Source organism: Xyrauchen texanus, chromosome 48, assembly GCF_025860055.1.
Source record: "Xyrauchen texanus isolate HMW12.3.18 chromosome 48, RBS_HiC_50CHRs, whole genome shotgun sequence".
NCBI classification, from domain to species: Eukaryota; Metazoa; Chordata; class Actinopteri; order Cypriniformes; family Catostomidae; genus Xyrauchen; species Xyrauchen texanus.
The window spans coordinates 25,715,872-25,731,339 of record NC_068323.1 but is presented as its reverse complement, the minus strand read 5'-3'; the positions used below and the strand labels follow the sequence as shown (position 1 = coordinate 25,731,339).

Below are 15,468 nucleotides of genomic sequence, written 5' to 3'. Positions count from 1 at the left end.
ACTACAGCCATTGGAACAGGAAAAAATACTTTAGGGGAATTACAGTAATGTTTTCTTGAACTTATTAGTTTATTGTACGTACAGTAAGGGAGTTATTGTCAAAATTTCACCTGTAGTAAGTCAGTATGGTCACTAGGAAAGCACTACAGCCATTGGAACAGGAAAAAATACTTTAGGGGAATTGCAGTAATGTTTTCTTGAACTTATTAGTTTATTGTACGTACAGTAAGGGCGTTATTGTCAAAATTTCACCTGTAGTAAGTCAGTATGGTCACTAGGAAACCACTACAGCCATTGGAACAGGAAAAAATACTTTAGGGGAATTACAGTAATGTTTTCTTGAACTTATTAGTTTATTGTACGTACAGTAAGGGAGTTATTGTCAAAATTTCACCTGTAGTAAGTCAGTATGGTCACTAGGAAACCACTACAGCCATTGGAACAGGAAAAAATACTTTAGGGGAATTACAGTAATGTTTTCTTGAACTTATTAGTTTATTGTACGTACAGTAAGGGAGTTATTGTCAAAATTTCACCTGTAGTAAGTCAGTATGGTCACTAGGAAACCACTACAGCCATTGGAACAGGAAAAATACTTTAGGAGAATTACAGTAATGTTTTCTTGAACTTATTAGTTTATTGTACGTACAGTAAGGGAGTTATTGTCAAAATTTCACCTGTAGTAAGTCAGTCTGGTCACTAGGAAAGCACTACAGCCATTGGAACAGGAAAAAATACTTTAGGGGAATTACAGTAATGTTTTCTTGAACTTATTAGTTTATTGTACGTACAGTAAGGGAGTTATTGTCAAAATTTCACCTGTAGTAAGTCAGTATGGTAACTAGGAAAGCACTACAGCCATTGGAACAGGAAAAAATACTTTAGGGGAATTACAGTAATGTTTTCTTGAACTTATTAGTTTATTGTACGTACAGTAAGGGAGTTATTGTCAAAATTTCACCTGTAGTAAGTCAGTCTGGTCACTAGGAAAGCACTACAGCCATTGGAACAGGAAAAAATACTTTAGGGGAATTACAGTAATGTTTTCTTGAACTTATTAGTTTATTGTACGTACAGTAAGGGAGTTATTGTCAAAATTTCACCTGTAGTAAGTCAGTATGGTAACTAGGAAAGCACTACAGCCATTGGAACAGGAAAAAATACTTTAGGGGAATTACAGTAATGTTTTCTTGAACTTATTAGTTTATTGTACGTACAGTAAGGGAGTTATTGTCAAAATTTCACCTGTAGTAAGTCAGTATGGTCACTAGGAAAGCACTACAGCCTTTGGAACAGGAAAAAATACTTTAGGGGAATTACAGTAATGTTTTCTTGAACGTATTAGTTTATTGTACGTACAGTAAGGGAGTTATTGTCAAAATTTCACCTGTAGTAAGTCAGTATGGTCACTAGGAAAGCACTACAGCCTTTGGAACAGGAAAAAATACTTTAGGGGAATTACAGTAATGTTTTCTTGAACTTATTAGTTTATTGTACGTACAGTAAGGGAGTTATTGTCAAAATTTCACCTGTAGTAAGTCAGTCTGATCACTAGGAAAGCACTACAGCCATTGGAACAGGAAAAAATACTTTAGGGGAATTACAGTAATGTTTTCTTGAACTTATTAGTTTATTGTACGTACAGTAAGGGAGTTATTGTCAAAATTTCACCTGTAGTAAGTCAGTATGGTCACTAGGAAAGCACTACAGCCTTTGGAACAGGAAAAAATACTTTAGGGGAATTACAGTAATGTTTTCTTGAACTTATTAGTTTATTGTACATACAGTAAGGGAGTTATTGTCAAAATTTCACCTGTAGTCAAGTCAGTATGGTCACTAGGAAACCACTACAGCCATTGGAACAGGAAAAAATCCCTTTGGTGAATTACTGTAACTTTTACATAAAACATTTTTGCGTACTGTATGTACAATAGCCTACACAAAAGTACACTAAAGCAGTCTAGGTGAATACGCAGCAAATATCAAACCTGAAACTATTTTTACCCTGGTTGGGTTTTTATTTTTAAACTTGACTATGTTCATGGTGCTGTCCACGTAGGCTATGTGGTCCTGAAGGTCCTACATGATCAAGTCTGCAAGTTGCTTTTTATGTTCGCTTCGCATATTTGCGGAGTTCCAAGTTCAATATCTCATGAGCTGAATATTGTTACTACACAAATAACATTGTTTTAATATTTTAATCTCCTCAAAACGAGCTTTCCTTCGGGTTTGCACTTTGCAGATGGTCCCTTCTTAGCAGCCTGCGCATAGAGATCAATGTATTTTGTCCAGTGCGAAGGAAAGATCGTTTTGAGGAAATTTATGTTGTAGCTTCTGGTGTTTTATCTGTAGTTATATGTGATAGGTGTTGTGTGTAGCAACAACGTTTAGTTCACGAGTTATTGAACGCGGAAATCCGCGAATGTGCGAATATGCGAATATAAAACCAACTTTACCTAAGTAACTCAAACGACATGATTTGCTCGATAATTGTATAAAAGAGTCGTGAAATGTCACATTAGGGAACATTAAAGTGTTATGTGTTATTTAGAGTAAACAAGTCATGCTGGAAAAGAGAATGTATGTACTCTGGAAAGTGGTTAACAGACAAAGGGAAATGCATGGGTTCAAAATAAACGTAACAATGGTTATTTGTTATTCTTTTCTTTATGTTATGGATCAAGATAGATGTTCACGTGTTTGATATGTAAACTGTATTTGCAAGTGAATGTTAATTTAGTTTAGTGAACAACAGGGAATGTTATACAATTGAAAAAATGTACTGAATTTGATAAGCGTATAGCAGTTAATGCAGAGACGAGCAGATAAATAACACACCAAATTGAGATGCTCCACTTGTGATTGACTTTATACTGTCATATCTGTCTTGCAGGATTGCATGCAAAACCCCTTTATTAAATGTGTTGCACCAGAAACAACGCCTGCTGCTTTCTACATGTGTAACACCGACAATAATTTAATGTAAACGCATTAAAAACACCTATTCAAAGCATACCCAAAGTAAATTGAAAGGTGTTCTTGAACATTTTGGAGTACATGCCTGGTTTTTGTCTCTTTTGGTGACACTCTGAAGTTTTTTCCGCTGTCAGAATCACTGTAAGTGCTTTTGAGTAATAGAAGTTTTTTTTTGCATACAGGTGCCTGTAGATTACTATAACTGGGACCTATTAGCTGGAAAATACAATGGGACCACAGTATGAAGCCTTACCTAGTCCATGTTCAAAATGTATAACAATACTACAGAAAATGTATATTTTACACATGTTTTTCAAAGGGTATGTCCTGGCGTTTTCCAAAAGTGCCTTTTGGATACTCTAAAAGACCCTTGGTAACCATGGCCACATACCTAGGATAAAAAGGCGAATACTTTGGAACGCTTTAACGTACAGTCATAATTTTGGGCTCTAATGAAAGGTGACAATTAGCGCTATCATATCCCATATCCAGATCCACAATTAGTATTGCTGACACAGAGTAACTGGAGCATGAACACATTAACACATTAAAAAGAGTGCTTTTTCCCTTCTTGAAACTAAACTTTGTGCATATAAAATTCAAAACAAGAGCTATGGTGGAAAATAAGTTTATATAAGGAAAACACACCAAACTATTTACATACTTTTTACACAACATATTTTCATACAATTATACCATTTACATGTTTTTGGCAACATGCCAGTCATTGTAGCAGTCACGTTTGGGAACAAAGCACTAAGGCACATCACAGGAGGAGCACTTCACTGGGTGTCTTTGTATGGCACTGCCTGCACTTCAGTCCACTTCAGGTGCTGAGTCCACTGATATGCACTGACCTGTGATGTGCTCTGCATGGAGATGGGGATATGGGTCTGGCTGTGGAGTGAGACCCTAACTCTGCCAGCTCCTCAGCAAGGGTCTCTCTGAATGCCTTCTGGTTCATAGGTACCTCTCCTTTACCTTTTGCAATGTCTTTGTAGAGGAGAAAGGCGTTCACAATGGCCATGTCCATGAAATTATAAAATAATGTCTTCTGGGTCTTGTGGATGACTTTATAGTACCCTATCAGGGCATCAGAAAGGTCTACTCCACCCATGCACCTGGATGGACAGAAAGAAAACAACATTGAGAAAAATATACCAAAACATACAGTGAGGAAAATAAGTATTTGAACACCCTGCTATTTTGCAAGTTCTCCCACTTGGAAATCATGGAGGGGTCTGAAATTGTCATCGTAGGTGCATGTCCACTGTGAGAGACATAATCTAAAAAAAAAAATCCAGAAATCACAATGTATGATTTTTTAACTATTTATTTGTATGATACAGCTGCAAATAAGTATTTGAACACCTGTCTATCATCTAGAATTCTGACCCTCAAAGACCTGTTAGTCTGCCTTTAAAATGTCCACCTCCACTCCATTTATTATCCTAAATTAGATGCACCTGTTTAGCTGCATAAAGACACCTGTCCACCCCATACAATCAGTAAGAATCCAACTACTAACATGTCCAAGACCAAAGAGCTGTCCAAAGACACTAGAGACAAAATTGCACACCTCCACAAGGCTGGAAAGGGCTACGGGGAAATTGCCAAGCAGCTTGGTGAAAAAAGGTCCACTGTTGGAGCAATCATTAGAAAATGGAAGAAGCTAAACATGACTGTCAATCTCCCTCGGACTGGGGCTCCATGGAAGATCTCACCTCGTGGGGTCTCAATGATCCAAAGAAAGGTCCGAAATCAGCCCAGAACTACACGGGAGGAGCTGGTCAATGACCTGAAAAGAGCTGGGACCACCGTTTCCAAGGTTACTGTTGGTAATACACTAAGACGTCATGGTTTGAAATCATGCATGCACGGAAGGTTCCCCTGCTTAAACCAGCACATGTCACGGCCCGTCTTAAGTTTTCCATTGACCATTTGGATGATCCAGAGGAGTCATGGGAGAAAGTCATGTGGTCAGATGAGACCAAAATAGAACTTTTTGGTCATAATTCCACTAACCGTGTTTGGAGGAAGAAGAATGATGAGTACCATCCCAAGAACACCATCCCTACTGTGAAGCATGGGGGTGGTAGCATCATGCTTTGGGGGTGTTTTTCTGCACATGGGACAGGGCGACTGCACTGTATTAAGGAGAGGATGACCGGGGCAATGTATTGCGAGATTTTGGGGCACAACCTCCTTCCCTCAGTTAGAGCATTGAAGATGGGTCGAGGCTGGGTCTTCCAACATGACAATGACCCGAAACACACAGCCAGAATAACCAAGGAGTGGCTCTGTAAGAAGCATATCAAGGTTCTGGCGTGGCCTAGCCAGTCTCCAGACCTAAACCCAATAGAGAATCTTTGGAGGGAGCTCAAACTCCGTGTTTCTCAGCGACAGCCCAGAAACCTGACTGATCTAGAGAAGATCTGTGTGGAGGAGTGGGCCAAAATCCCTCCTGCAGTGTGTGCAAACCTGGTGAAAAACTACAGGAAATGTTTGACCTCTGTAATTGCAAACAAAGGCTACTGTACCAAATATTAACATTGATTTTCTCAGGTGTTCAAATACTTATTTGCAGCTGTATCATACAAATAAATAGTTAAAAAATCATACATTGTGATTTCTGGATTTTTTTTTTTTAGATTATGTCTCTCACAGTGGACATGCACCTACGATGACAATTTCAGACCCCTCCATGATTTCCAAGTGGGAGAACTTGCAAAATAGCTGGGTGTTCAAATACTTATTTTCCTCACTGTATATATATCAACCACACATATTATTACATTTCAAAGACCATTAAACATAGTTGAATATATAGTACTGGTTGTACTCCTGTACCGCTGGTGGAACTGGGATGTCATTCAATGCCCAGTGCTGATCTGTGCCTCACATCTTAGCAGTTCACACAATGAAACAAAAAGTCACACACACATCCCCCACGGGTCAGCAGTAACACCTCAAGACACACACAAACACAAATTATATTCTTATATTCAACTTGTATAGTTTTTCTTTTCGTATGTATATTTACTGTAAATACTGTATGCTTTGGCAATGTAAAAATCTTTATACCATGCCAATAGAGCTATATGAATCTGAAACAAACAGTGAAACAAAGGGGTAAAAAAAAACTTCACACATGCACAAACAAATACAAACACCTCCCGCAAACAGTTCAACAGACTCACTGGGGAAACACAAGACAAAAGGTAATCTACAAAATGTGTATTCATAATTCAAACTAAAGGTTATTCATGCAGACTTAACAGTAATATATGTTATATAATATAAGAAAATATTTACTTACAGTAATCGATCTTTACACCAAGGAAAAGAGGCAGGCACTTCTTTTTGATGCAGACTCTCGTTGGCTATTGAAGGCTATGTACAGGACATGGAAGCTCCTTTTGGGTCAAATGAGGTGTCAATCAGAGTGCAGCATCCATTTTGATACCAATATATCAGAAATGTTTACACGTGAACTGAAGTTATGATGGAGAATACTTGAAAGATTAGGCACATCTGCCGGATACTTTGAAAAGATGCAACAAGAGTGTTTTATTGGGTATAATAAATTATTGGGTATTTATTGATGTATTCATGTGTTTTGGACTAAATCATTTACTTGATTGGATCATTTGGACCTTAGCCAATGTAACAAGACCATTTTTGTTGGGATGTCGTGGATCAGTGGACTACTATGACCTTAGCCAATGTAACAAGACCATTTTTGTTGGGATGTCGTGGATCAGTGGACTACTATGATAGACTTCATTGGCTATATTTTGTTATTGTTTATATTTTGGTGGTCTGACAAAAACGTTGATTGTACCAGCTGTTGTGATTGTATCTTGAAATGGTTTAGATCAATAGAATCACAAGAATATTATCTTTCCAAAGACATGTGGCATGTGCACCAGTGTATACACAGCAGTTGTTTACATCGCATAGTTTCATTCTTAACATCTGGAATTCCAGCAAGTTTTAAACGGCGTGCCTTTATCGGTGTAAAGTCATAAACAGCGTAAGAATAAACACAAGCCAATTTTCCCGATTTTGCACAGCATGTAAACACCTTTACCAGCATTCTTACCGGCTTTTCCAATGTGTGCATGACTTCACATATTGACGTCAAAAGCAGAGATTATTTAAAATTTCACGTAAAGGCGGTTTTCATGCTTTGTCAGATTATTTAAATAAACTGATTTTTGGGAGTAATCAGTGTTTTGGTGTGCATGTAAACAGGCTCTACATGGCTGAAGCCAGTTTCTACCCTTGTTTCTTGAGTTTTAGCCCTCTATGTGTAATATGGTAGCATGAGACTACATCGATATGCTCATGTTTTAAGATTTTAAACTGGCTGACCAATGGCAAACAGAAGGAATGTTTGTTAGGGAAAACAATTATATTTTTTGCAATTCTGTTTGGTGACGCTATTGTGACCATGAAATCTAAGTCAACATGAAATTAAAACAAGTCAACATGGAATTAACACTTAAACGCATACCTCTGGGTATTTAGAGACCCGGGAACTCATTCTATCCCCTGTACCTCCTCCATTTTTGGATCATCCTCAATATATCTCTTATTGTGTAAAAAAGAATAAAAAAAAGTATAATGGTTTAAGTACCAAAAGTGTATAGGGTCTTTAGAGACCCAAGGTATGTAAGAGTGTCAGGGTTTTTTTGCACTTCCATAAATATTTTTTTTTATGATTAGATCATATCTATTAAGGTTAATTACAGGATATCTATTTTTTGTTTATTAAACAAGTAATTTGTTCTATATTCATACAAATAAATAATATATCACATTGGCATTGTGAACAACAATGAATTATCAACAGTTGTGAGTTATCAGTATCACATATGAGTGTACACTTCCATATTATACATGTCATTTCTTACTCAAGACGGTGCTGATGTTTCAGAGATGGACTTGATTTTAATGGAGATGATACAAACAAGGTGGAGTAATGTAAAGAAACAAATAGTAACATTCATAAATAAAGAACAAAGATCACAGGAACATACCAGGAAACATTAGAACTGACAATACGTGAGTGAAACTAGAGGGTATATTTGCAAACAGATTTACATTTAATTTTTTTTATTTTTATGCATTTGGCAGATGTTTTTATCCAAAGCGACTTACAGTGCACTTGTTACAGGGACAATCCCCCCGGAGCAACCTGGAGTTAAGTGCCTTACTCAAGGACACAATGGTGGTGGCTGTGGGGCTTGAACCAGTGACCTTCTGATTACCAGATATGTGCTTTAGACCACCACCACTCCATACAGATGATTGATGAGGGAACAGGTGAGGAAGATGGGGAACAGATGGCTATGATAAGGTTGTGCAACATGGGAAATGTAGTATGGGGCAAACTAACAACAGAAGACAATAGCCATGTCTAAATATCAGTCCTTATGAACAGAAAGGTGACAAACTGTGACAACTATAGCAAGTGTGTATGATATGACTGTTGTCATTTGTGTGTACTACAGAAATAATGTATGGTGTGTGTGTGTAGCCCCAGTGTTTAACAGATACATATAAAGATTGCCCCCCCCCCCCAGCTAAAGTCTGGAAACAAGTTGTCTATATTACTTGATTGCAAGGTATTATTAAATGAGTGAAGTTTTTCCTCGCTAAACTCAGTTTCGTCAGTAGGGGGCACCCTAAGCTTTACACTAGACTGGGCATCAGTAGCTGACGCTGATATAGTTGAAATTGTATTCAGTATGTGATTAGAGAGTGTACGTGCTACGGAGAGCGCTCCTGATCTCACCTGTATTTTTCATATTTCTTACAGGTAAGCTGATGGTAATTAATACTGTGGTAATGCACAACAATATTATTTTTCTGTAGAGCTTTAGTTGTACCAGAGAGATTAAGAAATGTTGAATTAGACTGTGGTTAAAAGTGTGGGATGACCGCTATGCGCTCGCACATAAAATGGCGGACGGCAATGTGAATAACTCCGGTAAAAGCTAGTCACTTTCCGGGTGAGCTAAAGTGAGAGAAATATGTGCTTAGCAGCACATGTGTTAACAGGCCTATGTTCACCATGCTAACATGTTAATACCTCAGCTATTGTCATTCCCTAAACCGTTAATTTTAAAAAGAGCATTTCATGGTGTATTGATAGTTAGAGATTGTTTCAAACTAAGTGTTAATTTTTTTTTTTTTTTTTTCTCTGAAGATAATATGGAAGAAACACAGTAACAGATGTTGGGTTAAACATGTTAGTTGAATAAAGACAGTTCATAAGCATAATTAATAAAGAGTTAAAAACTGATTAAAACAAGTAACAATGCAGTTATGAAAAGAGTAATAAGAGAAGTTCATATAATAATTAATGCTGGAGTAATGTGGATGTACTGAATTGTTCATTTCACGGATATGCATATAGAGTTTATGCATCACTAATCTGTATTCATGTCAAAGAAATATAATGTGATACTTTAATGTTCTTTGCCATACCTTTATGTCATGACAGAGTGAGTACTGAACATGTTAAAGTTTTTGTTATCGTGTTTATGGGTTTAGAGAAGGTAACCTGTGTCAAGAGTAATGTGCCCAGTGTCATGTATATGGGAAGACGATTGTACTATAAGACGTATAACTGTTTATAGGAAAAAGTGACGCTGATAAAGTTAAAATTGTATTCAGTATGTGATTAGAGAGTTCAAGTGTATATGCTACAGAGAGCGCTCTTGATCTCACCTGTATTTTTCATATTTCTTACAGAAATAAATGTGTTGTACCAAGAGTGGACGCCGCTTCATTCTTAAAAGTGAAACATGTGCATCTATTTAGACTCCACAAGTGCCTGAGAAAATACATATGTGTAACTTGTGTGTTGCTTATGTGTATCTTATGTGTAAATTATGTGTAGCTCAGAATGTGCTTGACAGCCAGTTGCATATCATGAAATTTCAGTGTGAAAATAATCAATCCTGTTCTAGATTTGTCCAGATTTGTTGCATCAACTTGATTTATGAAAATTAAACATCAAAATATATTTTTATTATTTTCTAATTGACTTGAAAATATTTTGAATATTTTGTACATTTTGATAAATATAAGTGCTGGGTCTCTAAAGGCCCGAATATATAAGAGCATTTGGGAAAATTACCATGCATTTAAGGGTTTGTCACGCCTCCACCAGGCTCTCCCACTTTTTCTGAGATTTTAATCACCTGCACCTTCACTTAGTTTCAAGGACAGTTTAAATACCCATTACTACCCCACAGTCACTGCCTAGTCTTCCTTAGGATCTCACAGACCTTCCACAGCAGTATCATCTATCTTTGTGCTCTCATCACCAGTGTTATTCATAGTCAAGTACTGTCTACAACGAACAGCATTATTCTGAAACCGTCTAAGTTCATTCATCATTCTTCTCACTGGTTCCCTTGCCTGTGTTTCAATAAAGTTCCTGCATCTGAGTTCACCATCCATATGCATGTGTTGCCTTCCTAACAGGGTTATTTGACACGCTGATGAAAGCTTGTTTGAGCCAATACGCATTGGTCATTTTTTAAGATGTAGTTCCTCTAAAACATCTTATGGAGTTTTGTGTTCCTTGCCACAGTCACTTTCAGCTTGCTCACTGGGGTTATTAAAACAATTATTATTTAATTACTTATTTTTAAACACGATAAACAATCATATTTTATCTAATTACACAATGATGATTCATCGACATTATAGACATTACAGTTTTATCGTCTGTTAATGCTGATCTTCTGTAAAGCTGCTTTGAAATGATGTGTGTTGTGAAAGGCGCTATACAAATAAAATTGTCTTGACTTGACCTGATGCTAATAAAGGCTTTTTAATATTGAAATTCCACATGAATGCCTGGATGTGGATTCATGTTTTCATTTTTGGGAAACATCCACTGCTATCTTTCTTGCATTTTGCACCCTTTCCGGAGCACCTGTGACATTCTTTTGAGTACCAGCTCCAGTGCACTCTTGAGTGTCATTTATTTTCCTAAAAATGTACCTTAAATGCTTTATTAATGAATTACTGTGCACAATTTATTGGCGAATGACATTGCAATGGAAAACAAATGCTATAAATGACTCTAAGGTGGGGTATGTTATCACACTAAATGGGGTGATTTGACACAATGGGAACCTGCTGATTTGAGAAAAATGTATATTTTTGAAACATGAAATACTATCCAAAGTAAATATAAAATCAATCTTCCGCAGCATGTCTGTGTTTAAAATGTATTCTATGATATTTAATGGGCTTTACAGCTAAATTTAAACTGTAAAATTTTTTGAAATGCACAGTTCATGCCAGACAGACTTCACAAAGGATGAATTGATGCAAACTTAACATGGGATTCTTCATGAGCCACTGTCTGAAGCATGTTCTCAGGATGGAGTTCACCAAAATGCCTACCATGAGCTTCCAGCTGGACTGCGATGCTCTTCACTGAATGTTATTTATATCAGCTTGGTCAAAGCAGGGACAACACTCTCTTAATCTACATAGAAAATGAAATGACCACTAACCAAAGCCTTCATCAGCCAAAATCATAGGACAATGCATCTACATGTATTTCCTCAGTTAATTTGGGAAGACTTTAACACTAAAACTTAATTCATACAAAATCATTTTGTTTAATCATTAACCCACAACACTTATAACACTGAATTTTAACCGCTAACAGTTCTAAACATAAATAACTAATATTGACATTGTATTTATTCATTTTCTGTTATAGCATAATTTAATGCACAGCTGCTTTGAAACAACACCTGTTGTGAAAAACGCTATGCAAATACATTTTACTTGACACCAAAAATGTAATAGTTACCACAAAAAAATATCATAGCATAGCAAGAAAATGTAATTAACAATTTAATACCATTGTTAGTAAGTAGCTAAAAGTAAGAACATTACTAACATAGTTAAATTTTTCAGTTGCTCTGCTAATTTTAATAGTATTATAGCTTTTAAAGTACATTTTCCAACAAGTAATGCTGTAGCATCAAAAAATGCTACATTTGTCAAATGTTTTTGTTAACGCAGCAATGGAGCCAAGGGAGTAATCAAACACACTCACCTAAACCATCATCTCTCTCTCATGTAGTGCTGGGAAAAACTAATCATTCAACTGAATCTGTGTTTTCAGTCATGCTTCCATTAATCGTTCATGGTCAGATAGCGAAATGCTTCCCTCTGCATCTGCTCCAACACAATGCTTAATATGGTGAGGCCAGTATGGCTGGAAACCCAGAATCCAGCAGAATATGAATAGCCAGCTGCCTCTCATGGGAGAAACAAGAAATAGATGGTTCCCTGCAAAGTTTCCCAGCTAATGCCTGAATGAAGACAGTACGGCTTAGAAGTGGAAAAGGTAGCTTGTTGGAACTGAAATATAACTGCAAGAAACACTGACAGATCCACAGAGAACATCTTGTAGATGGTAGATGGCATGACTGCATGGTGCCATGGATGTAAAGCAGTAGATAGATAGAGGACAGGGACTTTGATAACACGGTCATCTCTCCAAACACTTTTGTCAAAGTATATGGCAAACTAAACTCTTCCCAGAATAACCAGTCTTTGGTTGTGTTCAACGTAACACCTCTAGAGGACATGGACAAAGTTACTTCACACATGCTGGAAGTCAAATGTAGAAGAGAAAATCACAGGGCATGGTGGGAGGTGGAGGAGGAATGGAAATGATGCCCACCCTTGCATACTAGCATGAGTGGCATGGGGTCAGTAGGGGGCTATTCTGGAGCTAGGGTAATGTACAATCAATTGAGCAACAGCAAGAACCTAGTGGGAGGTGGAGAAAGAATACAAATTATGGCTACTGTGCATATTAGCATGGGTGGCATGGGGTCAGCAAGGGAATATTCTGGTGCCAGTATGATTTACATTCAATTGAGCCACACGAGAACCAAGTAGGAGTTGGAGGAGGGATGGAAATTATGCCTACTGCGCATGCTAGCTTGGGTGGTATGGGTTCAACAGGGGCTATTTTGGTACTAGAATGATGTACAATCAATTGAGTGCCGGCCAGAACCAATCCTCTCCACTCGTTCCACTGTTAAAGGTTTGTCATATTTATATCTAGTTTTGGAATTCCTGAGGTCATTCATAATGCCCAAGGGTGTAATTTTCAATCTCATATGTTTCAGGAAGACTTGCAGCAACTTAAAGGGTCTTGAAACCCTTTCACCAGATGCAAAAGTCTCTCTTACATGCTTACTGTGTGGAGTTGAACCGTGATGGAGGAAGGATTGACTTGGTAACTGTTGACTGCTTGTGAAGTGGTACAATATAGTTTAGGTTTTATTCCTAATGAGTTGGTCTTTGGTCCTAAAATGCATGAACCACTTGCTGTTCTCTACGATGGTCTTCAGGAGGCTAAACCACCTCAGAGTTTAAGGTTTGAGTCTCGTGTGTTTTGTCCTAGTGATTAGGTTTTGGCTTTGTTGCCTCTTCCTCATTCACCCTTTTGTGCAAAATGTACATGTCCATATTCTGCAGTTTGTCAGTTTTCAGAGCAGAATTACTTGATTTCTATTCCTAAGCGGAAAAGATGTATTCTGCTGTGTCTTGCCAATCTTTTAAAGGGGACCTATTATGCAAGATTCACTTTTATATGGTGTTTGAACATAAATGTGTGTTGGCTGTGTGTGTACACAACCACCCTATAATGATAAAAATCCACCCAGTCCTTTTTTTTAATCCCCATTAATCATAAGCACTGTCTCAGAACAAGCCGTTCGCAGATTCTGTACAAAGTGATGTCACTTTGTACAGGCCCTGCTCATGATTGCCGACGGACATGTTTGTTTGTGTGTGTTGTTTCGTTATAGCGCATAGCGAACGTTGTAACAGTATTTCTGTGTGTGTGTTGCTCATCCATCATTGCAAAACTGCTGAAAAAACACTACAACAAATAAATAAATGTATCAAATAACCATTCAGAAACTTCCTGGTTCATTCTCAAAGTTGTTATTTCTGCCGGAGTCTCCCTTATCAGTGTCTGACTCCAGTTCAAACATATATGGCTGAACACCACTATTTTCACTGTCAGTCATATTGCTTATGATGTCTAGTTATCCAAAGAGATGCCCTGTTCTGGATTCGGGGCGGGGAGCATCAGCTCATTTGCATTTAAAGACACACACATAAAAACAGCTCATTTTTATTCCCACCCAAAAATTGGCATTTTCAACAAGGTATAATAAATTATCTGTAGGGTATTTTGAACTGAAACTTCACAGACACATTCTGGGGACACCAAAGATTAATATTACATCTTGTGAAAAGGGGTATAATAGGTGCCTTTTAAACTACTTTAAACTAGTTTGTGCTACTGCAACAGAGAAAACATCTCGGTTACGAACGTAACCTTGTCCCCTGAAAGGGAATGTGACATTGCGTAATGATGCAATTGGGACTACGTCAGTGGTATCATGTGGTCTAAAGCCTGTATCCAGTCATGCCAATTTATTGGCTGATGGCACTTTAGCAATGCCCATAGGGAGCCACGTCATGGGCTCTATATAGGCGAGTGCTTTGTGCCTTTCAGGGAATTTCACAGTTTTGGTAGAATATAATAGGATTTGATGACTTATGTTGATGTTGAAGTTTTATTTCTTCCCAATAACCATAGTAGTTTCTTGTATCTTTAATAAGACGTATTCATTTAAACTTATTTTGTTTCTTTAGAGGTCCAAATGTCCAAAAAAATTCACTGTTAAAGTAGCTCTCTAACTCAATGATACATTTGTTATGCATAGCATTGTGACAATTTTGAGGATTTATAGGGAGCATTTAAATGAATAAAATTTGGCTAGTTAATGAAAAAAAAATTGTTTTCAGACAGTTTCATGTAAATGAACCGGTTAAAATATATGTATATTCCCCGTCTGTCGCTCACTTCGACGTTGTGTCGAATGAAGCGACACTAGGGGACGTTCTTGAAGGCCTCGGTTACCTCTGAACTTGAGAAAATGCCAATGAAAATTTGGCAGACAGAATTTGTATGTCCCTCCCCCGGACATACAGGTATAAAGAGAGGGAATCGTGCATCTGTTCATTCAGATTTCTTCCTCGGATCCGAGCGGTTGTGCGATCAGCGAGCTGTGATCACTACTGTTCCACTCACCTCTGTAGATCGTCTGCTGTTGTATCTACGGTGCATATAAGCAGCTTTCTCCTTCTCTGCACGGCAGTGCATCTTTGCCCCTGGGTGCTTCGACAGTGCGTCTACAAGAGAATATTTCTTAAAAAAGTTTATTTTCTCTAAAAGAGCTATTGCACAGCTGGTGTTGAATGTCTTTTTTAGGACGCGTCTTTGTAAAGATGCCCTTCCGCCCCTGTGTAGTTCCTGGATGCGGTCGATTTCTCGGCTCGCGATGGAGGCGATTTGGGGATGGCAGCAGGCCCCCCGAGCTGGATGATGAATTCACCGCTGCATCGGTCCAG

General features: G+C 37.7%; 1 pseudogene; it reads left to right on the top strand.

Annotated features, from left to right (window-relative positions):
* The first annotated feature begins 12,222 nt into the window (after positions 1 to 12,222).
* Positions 12,223 to 12,933, top strand: LOC127639765 (replication protein A 32 kDa subunit-like; annotated as a pseudogene).
* The last annotated feature ends 2,535 nt before the right edge of the window (positions 12,934 to 15,468 follow it).